The following is a 17,790-nucleotide window of genomic DNA, read 5'->3' on the forward strand; positions in this document are numbered from 1 at the left end:
GTCAGCTGTTAATCATATTGTTGTTGTTTCTCTACACTTGATAATCTTTTTTCTCTTGCTACTTTCAAGATTTTCTCCTAGTTAACTGTATTTTTGAGCTTCTTGATATCTCAGTTAATGTTTTCTTTGTTTAATCATATTTGCAAAGGTTTCAGCCATTATTCTTCAAATACTTTTCTGCCCTCTCTTCCCTGTTCCTAAAAAAAAAAAAAAAAAAAAAAAAAAACACTTTAGTAATTTTACTTTGTGTTCTTAAATTAGTTCTATTGATCTAGCTTCAAGTTCACTGATTCTTTTATTTTTTTAAAGATTTTATTTATTAATGAGAGACACACAGAGAGAGAGAGAGAGAGAGGCAGAGACACAGGCAGAATAAGAAGCAGGCTCCATGCAGGGAGCCCGATGTGGGACTGGAACCCGGGACTCCAGGATCACGCCCTGGGCATGAAGGCAGGCGCTAAACCACTGAGCCACGCAGGCATCCCCACTGATTCCTTAAAAAAAAACAAAACAAAAACTTAGCACTTAAATTGCAGTTGTGAATTTTTCATTCTAATCATTTCACATTTGTAAAATAAAGCCTATAAACCCTAAAATTTGCTTCTTTTAATAATTTCTATTTATATTGATATGCCATATTTGTTCATTCATTCTCATCATAGTTTTCTTTAACCTTTAAACATGGTTTCCTTTAATTCTTTGAACTTATTTATAATAACTGCTTTGAAGTCATTTTATGCTAACTCCAATATCATGACCCACCTAGACTCAGTTTCTGTTGATCGCACTTTTCTTGAATATGGATCATATTTCCCTGTTATTCTGCGGATGCAAGCAGCCCTAGGCAAGAACTCCACGTACTGATACTATTCAGTGGTTCTTCACAACACTTTTCAATTCGTTGCTTCCCTCTGGTCTATTTCCAGAACGTGAAAAAAAAATTAAACAATTTTTTCCAGGTTTATAGTTGTTTTGAGGTGAATGGATTTGTCAAAATTTTCATTCTGCCCAAGCTAGAAGTCCTTTCCTCTTAATTCTGTATTTTTAACACCACAAAGTATTTTTTTGTTATTATTGTTAATAGGCCATTTTTGTTTAGATTTCTCTACATGTTTATGTATTCACTTTTTCTTTATGTATTGTGGACTACCTGCTGGGAACATTTTCTTTATTCCTAAAATTAATCCTTTAGAAGATTTTTTTAATTTAGGTTTCTTGGTAGTAATTTCACATCTATTTTGTTACTCTAAAAGCACTTAAAAAATCATTATTGAAATATAATTTTGCTGTACAATTTTAGGTGGTTATTTTTTTCTAAGCACTTTGAAGATACTCCATTTTTTTATGCTTCCATGATTGTTTCTAAGATGTCTTCTTTTTACCTGTCCTTTTTTTTTTTTTTTTTTGGCTATTGTTAGAATATATCTTTTTCATCTTTTTCATCTATGTTGTTTTTCAAATGTGTCAGCAATATATCTAGGAGTGGGTTTTTTGGTTTTACTTTGTTTTTGCTTATCCTGTATGGTAAATACTATTGTTGATATATCTGTACATTTATTATCTGCATATTTTATAATTTTATATTTTTATATTAAAATATATCTGTATATTTTATCATTTCTGGAAAATTCTAAGCTATAATCTCTTGGAATACTCCATCTCCCATATTCTTTCTTGAAATTGTCTTAGAGGTATGTTAGCTCTTAAATTCTTCTTCCTATTTTCTATTTTAACCTTTTTGTGCTTTATTATTGGAAATTGTCTTATATCCATCTTCCTTTCTATTTTACATCTCTTATCCATATTTTTCTGTAGCTAATCTGTTCACTCAGAAACAGATTTTTTTAAAACTTCTTTTTTTCTTAAAGATTTTACATATTTATTAGAGAGAGAGAGAGAGAGAGAGAGAAGAGCAAGGGGAGCAGCAGAGGGGGAGGGAGAAACAAGTTCCCCACTGAGCAAAGAGCCCAATACGCTCCATCCCAGGACTGCAGGATCATGACCTGAGCCAAAGGCAAATGCTTAACCAACTGAGCCACCCAGTTGCCCCTAAAACTTCTCTTATTCTACTTTTCATTTCTAAAAGTTTTATTTACTTTCAAGTTTGCCTAATCATTTTATTTCTTGTTTATTGATAATTTAAAAATACCATTCTATATTTTAGTTTTTGTATTCTTTATCTGATCTTCTAATATATGAAATTTTTGGAGGTCTAAATTTGTTATCATTTTGCTGACTTTTACTCGTGGTAACTTGTTTCCTTGTGTGTTTGGTATTGTGGGGAGTTCACATAATTTATTAAATTCAATATATAGAATCATGAAGGTCTAAATGGGATTACTTTCCTTCAAAGAAGATTTATGCTTGCTCCTAATAATAAGCAGTTGTGATATAAATATGGAACAATTTCAGCCCTGTTCATGAGGTGTTTTTTATTATCTTCCTGTTAATTATCTGAATCTTGAATTCTGCTTTTTTACTTCAAGGCAGGATCTACATTCTGCCTCGCAATATAAGTGTTTGTATTGGCATCTAACTCCAGTGAAACCTCCACTTCAGAATTTACTAACCCCTCACAATTCTGTTTTCACATCACTGTCTTTATTTTGGCTCTTGGAAATTTCCTTTACTTTATTGAATGGCCAGCAAAGCTTTAAAAAATATATACTTGTTGTATTTTATCCAGGATGTCATTATACAGTAGTAGGAAAGCCCTTCAGAGTGTGTAATCCAACAATTTGCTGGAAACAGACCTCTCAATATTAATGTTTTCAGAAGAATTTCTGAAGGCATTATGTTCCAAAAATTTTTTATCTTGATTGTGAATGTATTAAGTATATCAATTAATAAGGGGATGAATGTATTAAGTATATCAATTAATAAGGGGAGAAGTAGCATTTTTCTATGCTTATATTTTTTCTATTTATTTCCTTATGTCCATCTTGTTTATGCTTTTCAATATGTCTTGAATATTTCTTATCAAGTTCTTAACTAGACATCCTTTAGATTTTTTTCATGGTAGTTGTCATCATAATGTTTTTATCTTATATAGTAAAACTTTCAACTTTTGCATATTATGTAACCAACTACTTACTAAAGATTTTCACATTTCTAAAAGTCTTCAGTTGATTCTCTTAGATTATCTACATATTCAATTGTTTTATCTGCAAAATAATAATACTTTTGCCTCTTTCTTAGTATTTTCAATTTTATAATTTTGTCTTTTGCATTGGCTATGACTACCACAAACCTACATATTCTTGCACTAAAACTTTCCAAGATACGAGATATCTATGTAGCATATACTGAAACTGAAAATTAAACAACTGACTAAAATTATCTATGTGCAAGTCTTTTAGGCCTTCAGCTATTATTAGAAGGGCACATTATGCCAACAATAAGTTGGTTTTAGATTTGTTTTATTTTTGGACTCAGCTTCCAAGTGATTAAATTAATTCCATCCTAAATTTGATCTCTGAGAGATTTATGGGTTGGAGTCTCAAAAGGGTATCCTCAGCTATCCACATAAATATACAGTATCAGGTGATTTTTTAAATTATTTCAGTAATATCTAAATCTCTTCTAGGCACTGAAAGACGTGTCACTGTTAAATAACACTGTATCTGTCTTTTCTCTAGAGTAATATAATTTTCCTTAATCTTAACTATTAATTTTTCCATTTTCCTACCCTTTCATCCTTTTCATGAGTATTCTGTAAGCTTTCTCTAAAAAGCTTTGTCTTTCTGAGGTTATGTAACTTATTATTGACTCAAAATCAGTCTAATAAGTATCTACCTGGTATAAAGAGGGATAATTACAAATTGCTGCATATTGCTCTTCTTTTCTGGATGCTAGGATTTTATTTGCTTTTTTAACAGCTTCATAATTAGACTTATTTTCAGGTTGTGATACTTCGTTCTATAAGTCCTTTTCAGTCATACATGCATATAGCCTGTGTTTTATAAGTCATATCAACTCTTCTCTTCTTTGGATAATGTCATTAGAAAGTATTAATAGACCTTTATTAGAATAAGGAAACCATTATATGTTGTGTCTGGACTTCAGCTCACACACTCTCTAGACCTAATTGCTTGTGACAACAGTGAGTGGATAACATAGCCATGTTGACTTGATAATTCAGCAATAAAATGTGTATTTATATTAAAAACAATACTCAGTGAGTAAGAATTATAGGTCCGTTTTAAACTTGAAGAAGTATTTGGTCATTAAAAGTTAATGATAAGGGCAGCCCGGGTGGCTTAGCAGTTTAGCCCCACCCTCAGCCCAGGGCCTGATCCTGGAGACCCGGGATGGAGTCCCATGTCAGGCTCCCTGCATGGAGCCTGCTTCTCTCTCTGCCTGTGTCTCTGCCTCACTCTCTCTCTCCCTTCCTCTCTGTGTCTCTCATGAATAAATAAATAAAATATTTTTTTAAAAAAAGCTACTGATAAGCCTTAGAGAGATGGATAACTCTATAACTGGGGCAACAAGTACACAATATGAGCCAGAAAGTAAGAAACTAGTGCCAGAGGGGCAACTGGGTGGGTCATTCAGTGGAGTATGCAACCCTTGATGTCAGGATCATGAATTCGAGCTCTATATTGGGTACAGAGACTTCTTAAAAACAAACAAAAAAAAGTAGTGCCAGAAAATAAGAAAGTGCTCAAACACCCACCCAAGTGATGAGAGTATGTTGAAGGGCTGACATAGCCATCTGAAAGGACTCCCAACAGCCAAAGCTGGAACAATTTGAACAAAAAAAAATAAATGAAATAGTATCAAATTATAACTCAAAGTCTAAAACAAATATCCACAAGCCCATATTGATATAATTAAATGATTAAATAAATGAATACATGAGAAAGAATAGACAAGTATCGCATGCAGGATTCCAAATAACTTACATAAATTATCTACTTTTAAAGAGATGAAGCAGAAATCCCTGCTTCACAAGTGTGAGCTGCACACTCTTTGACTTTCTCTCAAAGGGTAAATCATGGAAAAATATTTTTTTTTAAAAGGGAGAATGTGATTTTATAGTGGAGAATGCTGGCAAACAATCTCAAGACAGGTGACTAAGACTAGTATCAACAATGATAAGTCATATTGATAGTATCGAAAGCAGTCATATTGATAAGATTTGAGGAGAATGGTATTTTACCTCTGTGGTCTTCCTCCCCAAAACCTGTAACTTCATTCTACTCATGAGAAAAACACCAGGTCAATTTCACAAAAATTTATTCTTGTATCCTTGTATTTTGAAAAAAAAAAAAAAAAAAAAAGGATTCTTCAAAACTGTCAAGGTCATAAAAAATAAAGTCTGAAAAACCATCACAGCCAAGAGTAGTCTAAAGAGACAAGAGGTGTTATAAGCAACTGGTAAATTATTGAAAACTACATCTGAAACTAATGATGTACTGTGTGTTAGCTAATTGAATTTAAATAAATAAATAAAATGTGGTATCCCAGATGAGATCCTGGAACAGTAAAGGACTATTAGGGAAAAACGGGGTAAATCTGAATAAACTATGGACTTTACTTAATAGTAATATATAAATATTGTTTCATTAATTTTGACAATATACCATACTAACAATGTAAGATGTTAATAATAGAAAAACTGGATATGGGGTATATGTCTCTGTACTATCTTTGTAATATTTACATACATCTCAAACTGTTATAAAGTAAACAGTTCATTTAATAAATAATTTTTTAAGTTAGTAGTAGAGCTTTGTTTCTTTCATGTTTGGTATTTAAATGACTATCATGTATAAATATTGATAGTGTCCCAATCAACTTCGGTGGAGAAGAACAAGAAGTGATAGCTAATTTGTTAAGATAACTGGGATTTTGGGCAGCCCGGGTGGCTCAGCGGTTTAGCGCCGCCTTCAGCCCAGGGCGTGACCCTGGAGACCCGGAATCGAGTCCCACGTCGGGCTCCCTGCGTGGAGCCTGCTTCTCCCTCTGTCTGTGTCCCTGCCGGTCTCTCGTGCATAAATAAATAAAATCTAAAAAAAAAAAAAAAGATAACTGGGATTTTAAAAGATCTCAATAGACTGGAATGATAGACTGATCTTCTGTAAGATTCAATTTCATAAGGCTAAATTTAAATTTATGTTCAAAAATCAACTGCATAAGTAAATCGGTTGCAAGCTGCAGAATATATGTGAAAAAAATCTTAGAGGCTTTATTTTATGATAAATTTGATGCAAGTCTGTAAGTTTTTGCTATCTAAAAAGTCAGCTCCTGGCTGGCTCAGTTAGTAGAGCATGCAACTCTTGTTCTCTGGGGCATAAGTTCAACCCTACATTGGATATAGAGATTATGTAAATAAATAAATAAAAATATGGGGTGCCGAGGTGGCTCAGTCAGTTAAGCGGTTGGCTCTTGATCTCAGCTCAAGTCTTTATCTCAGGGTTCTGAGTCCAAGCCCCACATTGAGCTCCTTGCTAGGCATGGAGCCTACTAACAAAATAAAATAAAATAAAATAAAATAAAATATAAAATAAAATATCAATAGTCATCTACATTAATAGTATTTAGAATGAATAGTAATGTTGCTACTCTGTTTTAGTTAACAACAACAACAAAAAACCTCCCTGAATGTGGAATTCAGTTTAGGAATGGTGCACTTTAAAAGATACAAGACAGATTGGGGCAGATTCAGAGGAGAAAAAGTACGAATGAGGAACACATTTTAGAACACAGTCAGTTTCCTTCACATATTTGAAGAGTAAGTGTGAAAAAAATGAGGTTAATTTCATGTGACTTTAGAAGACACGTTAGAAATTCCTGCTATTCAACTATTTATGGGGAATTCAACTATCTATGGGGAGTTTTAGGAGAATAAAATGCCCTTAGCTTTTATATTCTTTGATATTCTGTTGAATTAAAAAATTTCAAAATGCACTATTATTCCCTGTGTCAAAAGCCAAACTCCACATACTGAATAAAACAAAGCATAAAGATGAGTTCACTGCAAGGCTTTCGACTTGCAAACCAGGAACTCAAGAATGCAGAAGTGATGAATTCGAAGTTGCTTACAAAATAAGAGATTTTTATGAGATGAATGCAGAAGTTATTTGGCTTTTTCAGCTGATTGGCTGCCTAGTAGTTTTCTTATTTGGATCAGGATAGCTGAGCCACAGGAACAAGGAAGTCCAGAGATGATGAAAACAGACTTGGAGTTTGGGGGATTGGCTGGTGTCCTCTGCTGATTTGCAAGAAGAGCTATAAATTCCTATAAGGTTAGATTGTTTTCTTTATGCACCTGCATTGACCCTTCCCATTTTGTCATTGACATAAATGACTCCATTTTAGTTTAGTTCTACATCTGATACTAGTTAATCTTCTGAAGACTAAATATTAGGCATTGGGGTAGCAGCATAGCATAGAGTGAATAAAATCATAGTCTTTGGAGCGATTGTCTGTGTTCAAGTCTGGTTCTGGGGACCCCTGGGTGGCTCCAGGTGTGATCCTGGAGTCCTGGGATCAAGTCCCACATCAGGCTCCCTGCATGGAGCCTGCTTCTCCCTCTGCTTGTGTCTCTGCCTCTTTCTCTGGGTCTCATCTCTCATGAATAAATAAGTAAAATCTTAAAAAAAAAAAAAAAAAAAGGCTGGTTCTGCCACTTACTATCTTGGTGAACTGGGGCAAGTTACTTAACTTCAATATGTTGTAGGTTTTACCCAAGCAAAAGCAATTTTTTTCTTCATTTGTAAAATGAGTTTATTATAAGGATTTAATAATTTCATACTTATAAAATGCTTATAATTGTAGCTGATACTTTGTAAGCATTATAAATATTAAAAAATAATGAGGATTTTTAGTAAAGGTTTTAAGAGGCTCTAGGATTAGGACTGAACTCTGTATTTTGTTGCATTTCAATGTTAAAATATATAATTTTTCTTCTAATTTACAACTTCGGTGCTGTTTTGTTACATATTTTTTAAAGGTTTTATTTATTTATTTGAGAGAGAGAAAATGAGAGACAGAGCATAAGCAAAAGGGGAAGAGCAGACAGAGAGGGAGACTGAGCAGGGAGCCCAACCCCAGGATCATGACCTGAGCCAAATGCAGATGCTTAACCAAATGAGCCACCCAGGCGCCCCTGTTTGGTTATATTTTTAAATAAAAGGGAATCTGTTCATGGCACAATTATAAAATAATCTAGTAAGATCAGTAAATTAATGATCCTTTGCTATGTAGATATTTATACATTAAATTCTTACTTTATTATTTTCCCCCACATTTACTCTATATCGAGTGTAAATTCCAAAGTGTTTCTCCCCCAAATATTTTAAGACCTATCTTTCATCACTGTTTTGCTCATCCCAAATGCAACAATACCCTTGCTTAATCAATTTATGTTTCTGGAATTGCAACATAAAGGTCCCCAAACAGCACTTGAGAAACTATGATTTATACTTAATGTGTTACAGGTGGCTTCTTATGAGAAATGCTTATTTTATGTTGTTAAAATGATAATTTTCCAAATTCTCAAGTTGTGTTCCTGTTAAAAATTTACTGTAGTTCACTTACTTCCAAATTTGGTTTTGCATACACATTCCCAAATAATATTTTGACTGTAAGTTTACAAAAGCAAAATTACTATTAAAATCTTAGTAGAAGTAGATGTTATTAACAAATTTGTAACAGGATTTCCTGCTATTAAAACATCATAAGGGGATCCCTGGGTGGCTCAGTGGTTTGGCACCTGCCTTTGGCCCAGGGTGCGATCCTGGAGACCCGGGATCGAGTCCCGCGTCGGGCTCCCGGTGCATGGGGCCTGCTTCTCCCTCTGCCTGTGTCTCCTCCTCTCTCTCTGTCTCTCTCTCATGAATAAATAAATAAATCTTTAAAAAAAAAACATCATAAGGTATTTAGACTAAATTGTACCATATCCAGAACATGTTCTTTGGATTGTCTGGTTAAAAAAAGATTTACCTCAGATCATTATCAAAACCAATAGGGTAGTGAAAGGATAGGTTAAATAGATGATGGGGATTAAGTAAGGAGTGCACTTATGAGAGCACAGAGTGATGTATGGAAGTGTTGAATTACTTTACTGTACATCTGAAACTAATATAACACTGTATGTTAGCTAACTGGAATTAAAATAAAAACTTTAAAAAAACAATAAGAATGTATGAAAAAAAAAGAATGTATGGATGAGGGAATCTCAAATATACGTTACAACAAACTAAGCAGCTGCTATACATTTTAACGTGATCTGTTACATTGATTTTTGAGAGGTGTTAGCTTAAAATTCCAATTTTAAAAAATATAATGAAATGAAGGCAATAATCATGTCTTGAAAACACATTTGACTGTATATTTGCTAAGTTAATGTTTTATAATTTAAAAGCTACTTTAAAAAAGAATATAGGGACCAAACACATGGTTTCAATAAGCTTTGGTGTGATACTGCAAACATCTTTTGTTGATCTAAAAAGTGCATTATCCTAGAGTAATACAACTAGGTTGAATTTAAGATACACCTGCACAGATTGTCAATCAAATACCCATTATTGGGATCCCTGGGTGGCGCAGCAGTTTGGCGCCTGCCTTTGGCTCAGGGCGTGATCCTGGAGACCGGGATCGAATCCCACATCGGGCTCCTGGTGCATGGAGCCTGCTTCTCCCTCTGCCTGTGTCTCTGCCTCTCTCTCTCTCTCTCTCTGTGACTATCATAAATAAATAAAAATTAAAAAAAAAAAAACAAATACCCATTATTTTGGTGCAAGATAATTTTTTAAAAAGATTTTCATTATTTATTCATAAGAGACAGAGAGAGGCAGAGACATAGGCAGAAGGAGAAGCAGACTTCCTGTGGGGAGCCTGATATGGGACTCAATCCCAAGACCCTGGGATCATACCTTGAGCTGAAGGTAGACACTCAACTGCTGAGCCACCCAGTTGTCCCAGTACAAGATAATTAATCCTGTATACTCTGTATGTAATATCTTCAGAAAGCACTGTTTTGTTAATGATGAAATGAAGATGATTACTTTTTAAAAATTTAAAATGATAAATGAATTTTTAAATGCTATGAAGACCATCATTTCTGTACCTTCTAATGTTTAATGACATTCTATTCATGATGAATGATCATCTGAATAAACTATGTTAGCCTGATTTGGTCAGTTTTATCTCTCCTGGTTATTCTTAAGGAAAGATTATAGATCTACTAATTGTTGGACCTTCCTTGGGCAAAATCATCTATCCTCTATTCAAGTCATTTGACTGCTAAAATTGTTTCTGGGAATACAAACAATTTTATATATTTAAGTACCTCCCTGAAGGAAGTAAATTTAATGCCATCCTTGTAGTACTCAAGTCAGGAATTACGGAGTTCTGTCTTTTGAGTTTCTCCATAATAGAAAAGCCACAGACACTACATTAAACATATAGAAGAAACTCAATACAGTAATCTATCAGGTTTTCCCCTAATTGTTCTCTTGTTCAGTTACTTACAAAAACTTTTATTGTGCCTAATTTATGTCAGACTATGTTATGTATTAATAGTATTTTTTTTTATTTTATTTATGATAGGCACACAGTGAGAGAGAGAGAGGCAGAGACACAGGCAGAGGGAGAAGCAGGCTCCATGCACCGGGAGCCCGACGTGGGATTCGATCCTGGATTGCCAGGATCGCGCCCTGGGCCAAAGGCAGGTGCCAAACCGCTGCGCCACCCAGGGATCCCTTAATAGTATTTTTTAAAGACACCAAATATAAGATGGTTGTTCTTAAGGAATTCACAATTTAGTGAAACAGTCACACAAGTAACAAAAACTTATAATGCAGTTTGAAAATGCTATGATTGGGTGTGCAAAAACATAGTAAAGAGGGGCAGCCCCGGTGGCGCAGTAGTTTAGCGCCGCCTGCAGCCCAGGGAGTGATCCTGGAGATCCAGGATCGAGTCCCACGTCAGGCTCCCTGCATGGAGCCTGCTTCTCCCTCTGCCTGTGTCTCTGCCTCTCTCTCTCTCTCTCTCTCTGTATCTCTCATGAATAAATACATTTTAAAAATCTAAAACAACAACAACAACAACAACAACAACAAAACCATAGCAAAGAGGTATCCTAACTGTATCTGAGATGTCTTGCCAAGGTTCTTCGGACGAGATACTAATTGAATCAAGACTTAAAATTGTGTATAAATTACTCAGGAAAATTTGGAGTAGGATAAAGAGATGAAAAGGATATTCTAGGCAGAAAACAGCATTTGCAAAGTTTCAAAAGTGTGTGGCATATTATAGAAAACACTAAATATTTAGCTATAACAAATAAATAGGAGCCTGTTGGTAGAATGAATAAATATTTCTGGAAAGGCAAAGTCCAGGTCAAGAAGTATCTCCAGGACAGCCCCGGTGGCTTAGCAGTTTAGCACCTGCCTTCAGCCCAGGGCGTGATCCTGGGGTCCTGGGATCGAGTCCCATGTCCGGCTCCCTGCATGGAGCCTGCTTCTCCCTCTGCCTGTGTCTCTGCCTCTTTCTCTCTCTGTCTCTAATAAATAAATAAAATCTTTAAAAAGAAAAAAAGAGCCCGAGGAGCAAGATGGCGGAAGAGTAGGGTCTCCAATTCACCTGTCTCCACCAAATTACCTAGAAAACCTTCAAATTATCCTGAAAATCTATCAATTCGGCCTGAGATTTAAAGAGAGACCAGCTGGAATGCTACAGTGAGAGGAGTTCGCGCATCTATCAAGGTAGGAAGACGGGGAAAAAGAGATAAAGAAACAAAGGCCTCCAAGGGGGAGGGGCCCCGGAGGAGCCGGGCTGAGGCCGGGGCGAGGGTCCCCAGGACAGGAGAGCCCCGTCCCGGAGACGCAGGAGCTGCACCGACCTTCCCGGGCGGAGAGGGGCTCGCGGGGAGTTGGAGCAGGACCCAGGAGGGCGGGGATGACCTCAGGCTCCCTGGGACAGTAACAGAGCAACTGCGCGCCCAGGAGAGTGCGCCGAGCTCCCTAAGGGCTGCAGCGCGCACGGCGGGACCCGGAGCAGCTCGGAGGGGCTCGGGCGGCGGCTCCGCAGAGGGGGCTGCGCGGCCCCGGGAGCAGCTCGGCGGGGCTCGGGCAGAGGAAGAGGCTCCGTGCGGAGGGGGCTGCGCGGTTCCAGGAGCAGCTCGGAGGGGCTCGGGCGGCAGCTCCGCGGAGGGGGTTGCGCGGCCCGGGAGCGCGAATCCACCAGCACAGGCTCCGGAGCACAGGGCGCCGGGACACAGCCCAGGATCCGGCCTCCCCCGGGACAGGCAGAGGCCGGGAGGGCCCAGGACAGCGAGGACGCTCCTGCCCCAGCTGAGCAGATCAGCGGCCCCGCCCCGGAGCCTCCAGGCCCTGCAGACGGAGTTCCTGCCGGAGCTGAATCCAGCTGAATCCAGCTTCGGGAGCTGAATTCCCGAGCTGCCCCGCCACTGGGGCTGTTGCTCCTGGGGCCTCACGGGGTAAACAACCCCCACTGAGCCCTGCACCAGGCAGGGGCACAGCAGCTCCCCCAACTGCTAACACCTGAAAATCAGCACAACAGGCCCCTCCCCGAGAACACCAGCTAGACTGACAACTTCCAGGGGAAGCCAAGGGACTTAAAGTACACAGAATCAGAAGATACTCCCCGGTGGTTCTTTTTTTTTGTTTTGTTTTGTTTTTTTTGTTTTGTTTTGTTTTGTTTTGCTTTTTGATTTGTTTCCTTCCCCCACCCCCTTTTTTTCTCCTTTCTTTTTCTTTCTCTTTTTTTTTTCTTTTTTTTTTCTTCCCTTTTTTTTTCTCTTTCTCTTTTCTTTCCTTCTTTCTCTCCTCTCTTTTTCACCTTTTCCCAATACAACTTGCTTTTGGCCACGCTGCACTGAGCAAAATGACTAGAAGGAAAACCTCACCTCAAAAGAAAGAATCAGAAACAGTCCTCTCTCCCACAGAGTTACAAAATCTGGATTACAATTCAATGTCAGAAAGCCAATTCAGAAGCACTATTATACAGCTACTGGTGGCTCTAGAAAAAAGTATAAAGGACTCAAGAGACTTCATGACTGCAGAATTTAGAGCTAATCAGGCAGAAATTAAAAATCAATTGAATGAGATGCAATCCAAACTAGAAGTCCTAACGACGAGGGTTAACGAGGTGGAAGAACGAGTGAGTGACATAGAAGACAAGTTGATAGCAAAGAGGGAAACTGAGGAAAAAAGAGACAAACAATTAAAAGACCATGAAGATAGATTAAGGGAAATAAACGACAGCCTGAGAAAGAAAAACCTACGTTTAATTGGGGTTCCCGAGGGCGCCGAAAGGGACAGAGGGCCAGAATATGTATTTGAACAAATTCTAGCTGAAAACTTTCCTAATCTGGGAAGGGAAACAGGCATTCAGATCCAGGAAATAGAGAGATCCCCCCCTAAAATCAATAAAAACCGTTCAACACCTCGACATTTAATAGTGAAGCTTGCAAATTCCAAAGATAAAGAGAAGATCCTTAAAGCAGCAAGAGACAAGAAATCCCTGACTTTTATGGGGAGGAGTATTAGGGTAACAGCAGACCTCTCCACAGAGACCTGGCAGGCCAGAAAGGGCTGGCAGGATATATTCAGGGTCCTAAATGAGAAGAACATGCAACCAAGAATACTTTATCCAGCAAGGCTCTCATTCAAAATGGAAGGAGAGATAAAGAGCTTTCAGGACAGGCAGCAACTAAAAGAATATGTGACCTCCAAACCAGCTCTGCAAGAAATTTTAAGGGGGACTCTTAAAATTCCCCTTTAAGAAGAAGTTCAGTGGAACAGTCCACAAAAACAAGGACTGAATAGATATCATGATGACACTAAACTCATATCTCTCAATAGTAACTCTGAATGTGAACGGGCTTAATGACCCCATCAAAAGGCACAGGGTTTCAGACTGGATAAAAAAGCAGGACCCATCTATTTGCTGTCTACAAGAGACTCATTTTAGACAGAAGGATACCTACAGCCTGAAAATAAAAGGTTGGAGAACCATTTACCATTCGAATGGTCCTCAAAAGAAAGCAGGGGTAGCCATCCTTATATCAGATAAACTAAAATTTACCCCAAAGACTGTAGTGAGAGATGAAGAGGGACACTATATCATACTTAAAGGATCTATTCAACAAGAGGACTTAACAATCCTCAATATATATGCTCCGAATGTGGGAGCTGCCAAATATATAAATCAATTATTAACCAAAGTGAAGAAATACTTAGATAATAATACACTTATACTTGGTGACTTCAATCTAGCTCTTTCTATACTCGATAGGTCTTCTAAGCACAACATCCCCAAAGAAACGAGAACTTTAAATGATACACTGGACCAGATGGATTTCACAGATATCTACAGAACTTTACATCCAAACTCAACTGAATACACATTCTTCTCAAGTGCACATGGAACTTTCTCCAGAATAGACCACATATTGGGTCACAAATCGGGTCTGAACCGATACCAAAAGATTGGGATTGTCCCCTGCATATTCTCGGACCATAATGCCTTGAAATTAGAACTAAATCACAACAAGAAGTTTGGAAGGACCTCAAACACGTGGAGGTTAAGGACCATCCTGCTAAAAGATAAAAGGGTCAACCAGGAAATTAAGGAAGAATTAAAAAGATTCATGGAAACTAATGAGAATGAAGATACAACCGTTCAAAATCTTTGGGATGCAGCAAAAGCAGTCCTAAGGGGGAAATACATCGCAATACAAGCATCCATTCAAAAACTGGAAAGAACTCAAATACAAAAGCTAACCTTACACATAAAGGAGCTAGAGAAAAAACAGCAAATAGATCCTACACCCAAGAGAAGAAGGGAGTTAATAAAGATTCGAGCAGAACTCAACGAAATCGAGACCAGAAGAACTGTGGAACAGATCAACAGAACCAGGAGTTGGTTCTTTGAAAGAATTAATAAGACCATAATTAATAAACCATTAGCCAGCCTTATTAAAAAGAAGAGAGAGAAGACTCAAATTAATAAAATCATGAATGAGAAAGGAGAGATCACTACCAACACCAAGGAAATACAAACGATTTTAAAAACATATTATGAACAGCTATACGCCAATAAATTAGGCAATCTAGAAGAAATGGACGCATTCCTGGAAAGCCACAAACTACCAAAACTGGAACAGGAAGAAATAGAAAACCTGAACAGGCCAATAACCAGGGAGGAAATTGAAGCAGTCATCAAAAACCTCCCAAGACACAAGAGTCCAGGGCCAGATGGCTTCCCAGGAGAATTTTATCAAACGTTTAAAGAAGAAACCATACCTATTCTCCTAAAGCTGTTTGGAAAGATAGAAAGAGATGGAGTACTTCCAAATTCATTCTATGAGGCCAGCATCACCTTAATTCCAAAACCAGACAAAGACCCCACCAAAAAGGAGAATTACAGACCAATATCCCTGATGAACATGGATGCAAAAATTCTCAACAAGATACTGGCCAATAGGATCCAACAGTACATTAAGAAAATTATTCACCATGACCAAGTAGGATTTATCCCTGGGACACAAGGCTGGTTCAACACCCGTAAAACAATCAATGTGATTCATCATATCAGCAAGAGAAAAACCAAGAACCATATGATCCTCTCATTGGATGCAGAGAAAGCATTTGACAAAATACAGCATCCATTCCTGATCAAAACTCTTCAGAGTGTAGGGATAGAGGGAACATTCCTCGACATCTTAAAAGCCATCTATGAAAAGCCCAGAGCAAATATCACTCTCAATGGGGAAGCACTGGGAGCCTTTCCCCTAAGATCAGGAACAAGACAGGGATGTCCACTCTCACCACTGCTATTCAACATAGTACTGGAAGTCCTAGCCTCAGCAATCAGACAACAAAAAGACATTAAAGGCATTCAAATTGGCAAAGAAGAAGTCAAACTCTCCCTCTTCGCCGATGACATGATACTCTACATAGAAAACCCAAAAGTCTCCACCCCAAGATTGCTAGAACTCATACAGCAATTCGGTAGCGTGGCAGGATACAAAATCAATGCCCAGAAATCAGTGGCATTTCTATACACTAACAATGAGACTGAAGAAAGAGAAATTAAGGAATCAATCCCATTTACAATTGCACCCAAAAGCATAAGATACCTAGGAATAGACCTCACCAAAGATGTAAAGGATCTATACCCTCAAAACTATAGAACACTTCTGAAAGAAATTGAGGAAGACACAAAGAGATGGAAAAATATTCCATGCTCATGGATTGGCAGAATTAATATTGTGAAAATGTCAATGTTACCCAGGGCAATATACACGTTTAATGCAATCCCTATCAAAATACCATGGACTTTCTTCAGAGAGTTAGAACAAATTATTTTAAGATTTGTGTGGAATCAGAAAAGACTCCGAATAGCCAGGGGAATTTTAAAAAAGAAAACCGTATCTGGGGGCATCACAATGCCAGATTTCAGGTTGTACTACAAAGCTGTGGTCATCAAGACAGTGTGGTACTGGCACAAAAACAGACACATAGATCAATGGAACAGAATAGAGAATCCAGAAGTGGACCCTGAACTTTATGGGCAACTAATATTCGATAAAGGAGGAAAGACTATCCATTGGAAGAAAGACAGTCTCTTCAATAAATGGTGCTGGGAAAATTGGACATCCACATGCAGAAGAATGAAACTAGACCACTCTCTTTCACCATACACAAAGATAAACTCAAAATGGATGAAAGATCTAAACGTGAGACAAGATTCCATCAAAATCCTAGAGAAGAACACAGGCAACACCCTTTTTGAACTCGGCCATAGTAACTTCTTGCAAGATACATCCACGAAGGCAAAAGAAACAAAAGCAAAAATGAACTATTGGGACTTCATCAAGATAAGAAGCTTTTGCACAGCAAAGGATACAGTCAACAAAACTCAAAGACAACCTACAGAATGGGAGAAGATATTTGCAAATGACATATCAGATAAAGGGCTAGTTTCCAAGATCTATAAAGAACTTATTAAACTCAACACCAAAGAAACAAACAATCCAATCATGAAATGGGCAAAAGACATGAACAGAAATCTCACAGAGGAAGACATAGACATGGCCAACATGCATATGAGAAAATGCTCTGCATCACTTGCCATCAGGGAAATACAAATCAAAACCACAATGAGATACCACCTCACACCGGTGAGAATGGGGCAAATTAACAAGGCAGGAAACAACAAATGTTGGAGGGGATGCGGAGAAAAGGGAACCCTCTTACACTGTTGGTGGGAATGTGAACTGGTGCAGCCACTCTGGAAAACTGTGTGGAGGTTCCTCAAACAGTTAAAAATATACCTGCCCTACGACCCAGCAATTGCACCGTTGGGGATTTACCCCAAAGATACAAATGCAATGAAACGCCCGGACACCTGCACCCCGATGTTTATAGCAGCAATGGCCACGATAGCCAAACTGTGGAAGGAGCCTCGGTGTCCAAAGAAAGATGAATGGATAAAGAAGATGTGGTTTATGTATACAATGGAATATTACTCAGCTATTAGAAATGACAAATACCCACCATTTGCTTCAACGTGGATGGAACTGGAGGGTATTATGCTGAGTGAAGTAAGTCAGTCGGAGAAGGACAAACATTATATGTTTTCATTCATTTGGGGAATATAAATAATAGTGAAAGGGAATATAAGGGAAGGGAGAAGAAATGTGTGGGAAATATCAGAAAGGGAGACAGAACGTAAAGACTGCTAACTCTGGGAAACGAACTAGGGGTGGTAGAAGGGGAGGAGGGCGGGGGGTGGGAGTGAATGAGTGACGGG

The 17,790-nt window shown here is 37.9% G+C and overlaps 1 long non-coding RNA gene across 1 annotated transcript in view; it reads right to left on the reverse strand.

Moving 5' to 3' along the window:
- Nucleotides 1–444: 444 nt before the first annotated feature.
- Nucleotides 445–17,790, reverse strand: part of LOC119869374 — a 66,079-nt gene continuing 48,733 nt past the window's right edge. The window contains exons 3-4 of the long non-coding RNA XR_005370234.1: nt 4,676–4,739; nt 445–494 (exon numbers count right to left, since the gene is read on the reverse strand). This is a non-coding gene — a long non-coding RNA (uncharacterized LOC119869374). The remainder of the gene's footprint in view (nt 495–4,675; nt 4,740–17,790) is intronic.

Source organism: Canis lupus, chromosome 15 (assembly GCF_011100685.1).
Source record: "Canis lupus familiaris isolate Mischka breed German Shepherd chromosome 15, alternate assembly UU_Cfam_GSD_1.0, whole genome shotgun sequence".
Taxonomy (NCBI): Eukaryota; Metazoa; Chordata; class Mammalia; order Carnivora; family Canidae; genus Canis; species Canis lupus.